This window comes from Falco rusticolus, chromosome 6, assembly GCF_015220075.1.
Source record: "Falco rusticolus isolate bFalRus1 chromosome 6, bFalRus1.pri, whole genome shotgun sequence".
In the NCBI taxonomy this organism is placed as follows: domain Eukaryota; kingdom Metazoa; phylum Chordata; class Aves; order Falconiformes; family Falconidae; genus Falco; species Falco rusticolus.
In genome coordinates, this window is record NC_051192.1 from 2,314,737 (window position 1) to 2,322,555 (window position 7,819).

The following is a 7,819-nucleotide window of genomic DNA, read 5'->3' on the forward strand; positions in this document are numbered from 1 at the left end:
GCCTGTGTCACTGATGGTCAGCATTACCACTCCATTTCAGCCCTTCCCCTGGAGCCCCAGGCAAGCCTGTGCAGGGCAGTGTTCCTCCAAGCCCTCTGCACGGGTGCTCAGTGCTCCAAGGGCTTCCAGAGAGCCCGGGTTAGTCGCTGCTTCCTATTGACGTGCGTCGCAGTGGAGTAGGAGGGCTGACAGACAGACCTGCTGCCTCTTCTGCCAAGCAAATGGACTTTGCTCCCTGGAGGAGGACTGAGGAGTGGGAGAAATCATCTAGCAAATCCTTTGCAGTAGGCGACTGGACTGGTAAATTCAGGGTGATTTTGCAGTCAGACTGAGCAGCGTGCTGGTTCCAGAATTGAGGGCCTGGGTTTGCTCTCAAAGTGGTTTTGGTGCAGCTTTTCCATTAAAAGCTCAAACGTCTCCATAGGGTAGATTTTATCCAGAGATGCACAATGCAGAACATCACAAATCCTGAAAAAAATCTATTGGGTAAGTGTAGTTTCATAAGTTTCAAGCATTGCATTCTGGTCCCACAGCTAATAAACAAGGGTGCAAAATTTGCAAGAATTGCAAGTACCAAGAGTAGAATTTGAAGGACCTGCCCATGTATGGCTTACAATTGTGCCTGGTATTGTGTCTTGGTATGTAAATTTTACAAAGCCATCAATGTGGTGGTTTCCAAAAACCCTATCTGACTCCACGGTTGTGCCTTTGTCTCCTAGCTGGAGCCCTGAGGAGGCACCTGGAGGAACGCCAGACCAGCGAGCTACCAGGGATGTCCTCCTGAACCCCAGCCTCCAGCCATCCCAATCAGCTTGGCCTGCAGGCATGGCTGCTGCCTAGAACAAGCAGCTTTCCTGAAATCTGAGGTAAGTGGTGCTTGGCGGAGCCCTAAGCCCTCGCCCTTTGAAATCCATGAAGAGAAACCCCCATTACGAGACCTGTGGGAAACCGTGGAATGGTTGCTTGTCTTTACCGAGAACTGAGTCAAGCCTTTGAGTCCCACCTGACTCAAGCCAGACATTATCAGAGCTTGCTGGGCACGAGTACAGATAAATAGATAAAGTTTCTTATGATATTTAAAGAAAGACATAAAAGTTGGAAGAAGTTCTAATTAAAGTTCAATGACTTTATTCTCTTTTTCTACCAGCACCTACCAATCTGGCTACCAAACGCTTTCCAACTTCTTAATAATTTCACCTTCTTTTGAGAGGAAGAGAGTTTTGGGAAAGTGCTCCTCACTTCTCCCTTCTAAAAAGCTCTAGGCAGGCGACACAGATTTGTCTAGCTCAGATGAAGAAAAAGCATTTTAAAATAAATTTATAACAAAAGCTGCTGCTACTGTTGTAACTAGTATTTGCAGAGGAAATCCAGTTATGGCCAAGAAGCAGATTAGTCCTTTTCTTTAATTCCCAGTTTGTCTGATTAAGATAGATATAATTATAGGGAAGTGCTTTGTGAGTTAAACAGAAGACAACACCATTTTGTTCTGCTGTGAGATGGATGGTTTGAGTCAAACAGGTTGTGTGGTACCAGCTGCGCTAACAGGTCATCTTTAAAATACATAGGCTGGTGCTAGCTTGTTGAAGAATCCCTGCGATCGCCCCATTATGAGCATCCCAGCGAATGTACACGTGTGTTGTACCTCTAAGGAGTCTGCTGAGCGGTGATGTGCATGAAAATAGCTTGGCAAGCTTACAGCTCATTCGCTGGTTCTTGCAGGTTCTTGCATCTTGGATGTTAGAGTCGAGCCATCACGCTACGGAGGGTACCTGTGGTTTTAAACTGGGCAGGCAGGGTCGATCTTAGTTCCACATTTTGAAAATTATCCTCATGATTAATAAGGGCTGGGGTTTGCCAAGATACATGCCAGGGGCCAGACAAATTGCAAACTGGCTGTGAAACCTAGGACCAGAGACGCAACACAAAGCCACTCCACAGGCTTGGGGAATGACGGTTCGCCGTCTCCACAGGATAGTGGTGATCAGCAGCACGATGTAAATTACTGTCATTACTGCGTCACCAAAACACGTACACAATCAGGCAGATCGGGATTCTCTTCACCGTGTTGTGCTAGAGTGTAATTAAATTGCAATGCCTACAGCTACTAGAGTTTGAGGGGGGCCTACAAACATTTGCAACTCAAATCTCGCAAACTGAGTAGGTTCCAACCCACATCCACATCGTTAAGATTAAGCTTCCCTGGTACTGCATCAATACTTGACTCGAGTAATTTGACCTGCTGAGCATCCTGAAGGCACCAGGCTTTGTCCTTTTAGCAGTACCATTCTTGCTGAGGTAGGAAACCAGTGTGGCCAAACCTAGCGTGAGGCCTTACAGAGGGGGAATATGTTTTTATTTACATTTTAAGCTGGCTTTACACCTGCACTCATTCTCTTACAGATTTCATTCACTCACACTCACAAGCGAGGTGTGGTTGTTCAAGCGGTCTGGCCCCCATCACCTGCATGCAACATACACAAGGGATGACGGCTGTCAAAGCGTCACTAAACCTCCCAGTCTGGGGACACTTCTTTAACAATCCTTAGGAACTGATGGTTGTTTTGTGGTCATCCTTCGCTGCAGTCTCTCTTCCTGCTAGGCTGCCAGGAGAAGGAGTGGGAGATGTGATGTGCTGCCACCCTCCTGCTATCAGGGAGGAGGGTCTTTCACAAATGAGGTGGGCGTGCTATGGTCTTACTGGTGTGCACACCTTCTGGGCTTGACAAAACCAACATAGTCTCACATTTTTTGCTGGCAATGGTGTCACTTGTTACGAATACAGCCGTCTTTAACTCCTCTGCTCTGCTGTTTCTTCCTGATGCTTATGTAAATTGGATTTTTCATTCATACCAATCCCACATTTCTTTTCCAAGTCTCTGCACTGACGACTCGTTCCTGCAGATCCCAGCTCTGGTTTTGAAGAGCCTCTCAGTTCCTCTCAGGACAACATACAAATGACAAAGGGCCAAGACATCCCTGCAACTGGAATGAAACAGTCCCTCCTATTCCCCACTCAAAGCAGTAGCAAAATCTCACATTTCAGAAGTAAAATGAATTCCAAATATTCTTTGTCCATTATAATTCACATTGATCAAAAGCTGCCACCACCTCTTGACCATCTGGCTCCTATTTATTTCACAGCAAGTGTCACCTTCTCCCAGCAAGAGGAAAGGCGAAGTGTCTGGACAGCACCAGCTCCCTCCCATCCCCCCCCCCCCCCCCCCCCCCCCCCCGCACCAGGGCTCCTGGCCCTGACCTGCGGCTGTGGCTGCTTTAGGGGGGTGGGTAGAGGTAAGGAGATGTTTTTGGGGGGGGTGTATGGAAACCCGGGACTGCTGCCCTGCGGCTGGGTGCCGCTCTGGCGGTGTGCTGGGTACATCGTGTGGCAGAACGGAGAAGTGCTGCTCGCTGCCCTTCCCTGCCGCTCCGGCTGCGCACCGGCGGTGAGCGGGGCTGCCCGGCCGCTGGCACCGGGAGCACTGCTCGTGCTGCAGCGCTGACACCAGAACAGACGCCGCTCTAGTCTTCCCTCTGTTCTTCATCAATCCTGCCTTACAGGTTTCATGTGTCAGCTGCCTTGGGTGTGCGTACGTTAAAGCAGCTTCCCCACCCGGGGCATCCCATAGCAGGATCTCAGGCTCCAAGTCCGATAAGGGAATTTATTTGAGTGGAACCGCAGCAGAAACAAACAGCTCAAGCTGGCTGCCTCCGCAGAGGGACCCCGAACAAAGAAATTCCTGGGCAATTACACCTTTACAATCTAAATTCCTCACCCCTCCTGTGACAGCTCTGACCGGTAGTAATATCAGGGTCTGGGGTCTTCCTGTTGCTCACCGGGTCCCCTCGCTGCCTTGGGGCGAGCCGCTTTTCTACCTCTGAGGTCACAGCTTCTGCTGATGAGCGTAGCAGCCCTCCTTGTTTTCTTAGCTTCCAGCTCGAAGCGGCTCTCAAGGCCCTCTTTCGCGGAATTAGGTAAAAGTTCTACATATCTGGGTGAAAGTTCACAGCTTGTGGCCTAAGCCTTCAGCAAATTTAGCTACTAATGCTAAGCAGTTAATTCCAGACAGTTTCAGTGCAGTATTCCTCAACACTCTTTTAAAGTGCTTCTCCAAAATCAGAAAGAAAAAGAAGTAGCTCCCTCTTTTAGGAAATATTTAGTAATGGTGTAGTAGTAGCTGTGATGACCTAAAGAGGGGAAGTTTGCAGGTTTTCAATGAGTCTTCTCATGACTTTTTATAAAGAAGCTAAAGCAACATGGCTGAGTTTGCACCTGCTGATTTAGACCTGTCTAGAGCAACTGTTCAGCTGAACGAGTGGACTCCTCAGGGGCTGACGGTACATCTGGGACCATTAGTGGATTAATGACACAGATGTTGGAATAGCTAAAATCTGCAGGTCCTACCTGGAGGAGAAGGTCTGGGAGCATGGGAAAGCACAGGGCTGAAGTTCATAGCAACACAGGAAAATTTGAGACAGGGGTCTGGGAAACAGAGGCTGCAAAGAATTAATCTAGATGAGAGTAATTACACTGCACTAATACTGGCGGGAAACAGTCAATTAAGGAGCAGGAGCAGGACGTTATGGGCAGTCAGAAGCATGAGTCAATGCCCTGTGCTGTGCGCAGATACTATACCAGGGTGTGTAAGCAGGAATGCAGCCTGGACTACCATACTGGTTTTGCCTAATCACAGCCCAGCCCATGCTGGAGTTTTGGACCCGGTTTAGGTGCTGAGCTTCAAAGAAAGGTGGCCCAAAGAGTGAGAAGCAAGAGAAGAACAAGGGGAACGGTCCAAGACGTGGAAATCCTGACCTCCAGAGAAAAGAAAAGGGTTGTTAGCCTCAAGAAGAGAAGGACCTCTCCCTGCAAGCACCTTTCAGAGAGGAGTTAGGCAGAGCGAGTGCGCAGCGAACAGTCCTGAGCAGTTTGTACGAAGATAGCTCTTGCTCAGAACCACAGTGAGAGAGCGTGCCAGCCCACCCATCCTTAAGGAGCAAGGAATGCAGCACTGTCGGGTTACAACATAGGTATTGTTATAAATCAGTGTCTGAGCAGCTTTAGCATGGGAGAGGAATAATGCCAATCGCTTTGAGGTAGCCAACAGAAGCAAGGAAGGCTTGTGGCAGCTCCTTCCCACCTCGACGGTAGCACTGGAAGATGGGCAGGTGTGCTAACGGCTTACATGTAATATTACCTCTCTGGCTGTCTGAGGCACTGCATCAAAAATGGAATAATTTCCCAAATGCAGGCAAATCCTCCCCATAGATAATGCTGTAGTGCTGGCCAAAAGATGGCAAAATGATTACACGCGGTTTTCCCTGTCACTGCAGTACTCTGTGAATATTGCTAGCAATGCTCTGGGAACAAATAGGTCAGGTCCAAGCCCTGCATTTGCCGACATCTTATCCATCCCAAACGTTTGTGCTGTGAGACTGAAATTTGACGCTGAAGATGGTGCAAACGCTCTTGCAAGAGCATATGGTACACATCCAGGCCTCGGGTTTCATCGCAGAGCGTTAACTGGCTTGTAGTGTGAGAGCATTCAAGGTAGAAAAAAATTACAAATAGATGTGCTGAAAACTCTGAATTACAGCACATCATCAGTTACGGGCTTATTAAAACCCTGGATTACATACAGCTGCTGCTCCCAACAGATACAGCTCTGCACAGAAACATGGATATTCCCACCAAGAAGGCAGAAGTTTTTGAAGAAAATGGAGTCTTCCTATCCCGTCTTCTCATATACTAGAAATGTACCGCTTTCAAATCTGACTATCATAAGCAAGCTCTACTTCACCTCATAGATAAGGAGATTACTGCTGAATTATTGCATCCACAGATGCGGTGAAATCATTTGTCTTTGCTGGAGAACTTTCTTGCTGAAAAACACCAGTATCAAAGAATCCCGAGGTCTCAAATCAGCAAGAAAATATCCATGTTAGTCTTTGCCAGCCTTGAGTGAATTTGGCTGGGTTTGACCCTGTATTATAGATCAAATAAGCTAGTTTCTCTTCAGCAAAGTTCCTAACAGAGGGCCAGATCTTAGCGGAAGAAAATTGGTATAGTTTCCCTGAATTTTTAAAATAATCACTCCTTTAGACCACCAGTTTATTCCCCCCCTTTGTATATAGAACATATACAAATATACAAATATATTCTTTGTATATAGAATATAGACAATATAGACAAAAAATATAGACACCCTCTCAGCATGAGCCTAAGGAGAGGGGAAAGATTCTGTGGTGCTCTGGCTGTTCTTGCAGACATCCTGGCACTTGTTTGATCGGAGGCGGAACAGGACGCGAACCTTTCCTGCCGGGGCTGAGGCCGCAGCCCAGCGCTATTCAGCTCCGAGAACAATGCCTGGCAGCTGGCAAGAAATTTAAATCAGCTAAAAACAGCCGAGCCTGGATATGAATCATGACCCGTCAGTGTTTGCTTCAGCCTTTTGACTGGCCTGAAATCAGCTCGGCCTCTACTGGCAGGCAACCGGCTGCCCGGAGAATGAGCAATAAACAACATTTTAAAGGACTTTTATTTCACAAGAGCTTTGCCTGTGTGAATTCCAACAAAAAGCCGGCTCTCAAAAGCGTGCATCCAAGGCAGGGGATGTGCAGCCCTCCAGAAGACCTGCTGTAACATTCGTCAAGGATACCCCGAATATAGAAATATTACGCAGGAACAGAGCTGATGCGGGTTTTGTCTTGGCTGAGTTCTGACAGTGCTGTACCGCGTTATACTGGGGCATTACAGCTCTGCTTTTTTGCAGCAGGCCTGAAAAAAATATTCCCACTGTTTCTCTTGGAGAAAAAAAAGCAAATCATCCAGCATGGATGCGTGCAGGATGACCTGGTTCCATCGAGGTCAGCAGAACAAACCCAGATGATGGCAGCTGGGAATCTGGACCATGACGCACAGGGTGGCAGAGCTGGAGCACGCTGCAGGGCTACGTGGCCAGCGGACCGAAGCACTAGCCAGGGGCTTGGGATACCCGTGTTGTTCCCCTCAGCTGCTGCCAGACTACTGAGCAAATCCGAGGTGTCTCTTTGGTCCTTCACGGCCTAAAGCTGACAGTGATGTCCTTCATCGAGTGCTTTATCAAGTGACTGACCTCTAGGAAATCATGGGAGAAATAAAGTCCAGGAGCAGATAAAAACCAGAATCAGCCTATGGACAGAAGCAAGGAGAAAGGCGTGGATGTTTCACGGGACAAGGGCACACATCGATACGGCTACCCCGTCCACCGAAGAAGCGCCTGGCCAGGTACAAAGCCCAGAGCCACCTGCCTCAGGGCACGGCAGGAGAATCTGCCCCGAAAGCAGCTGGAGGGCAAGGCCAGAGGGCACGGCTGGAGGGCATGGCAGGCACGGCCGGAGGGGCTGGAGGGCACGGCCGGAGGGCACAGCCAGAGCAGCGGGCATGGCCGGAGGGCACGGCCGGAGGGCACGGCGGGCAGCCGGCAGCCAGCCCCTGGGCACGCTGCTGGCCTGGCCCCGACCCAGACCCCGCACTGGGCATCCAGCCCGTGCCCCCGGCCCTCCTGCGGCTGGAGGGGCCTTAAAATCCCTTCTCCGTTACAGGCACCGTCCTTTTCCCGGTGGTTTCCCACCCCAGGAACCGCACGGTAAGGTGCGGCCTGGCCCGGCACGGCGGTGTGTGGGGTAACGCACCCTCGGGCCGCCCCAGGCCCCACCAGAGCGCTGGGGGGGGCCCTGCTCCGGCAACGGCAGCGCCCGCCGCGCCCGGGGGGCGCTCCCAGGACCCACCGGCAGGCGGCTACTTTGCGGGCCGGGATCGCGAGCGGGGCCGGGAGCGGGGCCG

At 50.0% G+C, this 7,819-nt stretch overlaps 1 protein-coding gene across 1 annotated transcript in view; it reads left to right on the forward strand.

The window, feature by feature from the left end:
* Positions 1-2,797, forward strand: part of SLC1A4 (solute carrier family 1 member 4) — a 40,224-nt gene extending 37,427 nt beyond the window's left edge. The window contains exons 9-10 of the transcript XR_005104850.1: positions 720-866; positions 2,401-2,797. The gene's annotated coding sequence lies outside the window, so the exon portion shown is untranslated. The remainder of the gene's footprint in view (positions 1-719; positions 867-2,400) is intronic.
* The last annotated feature ends 5,022 nt before the right edge of the window (positions 2,798-7,819 follow it).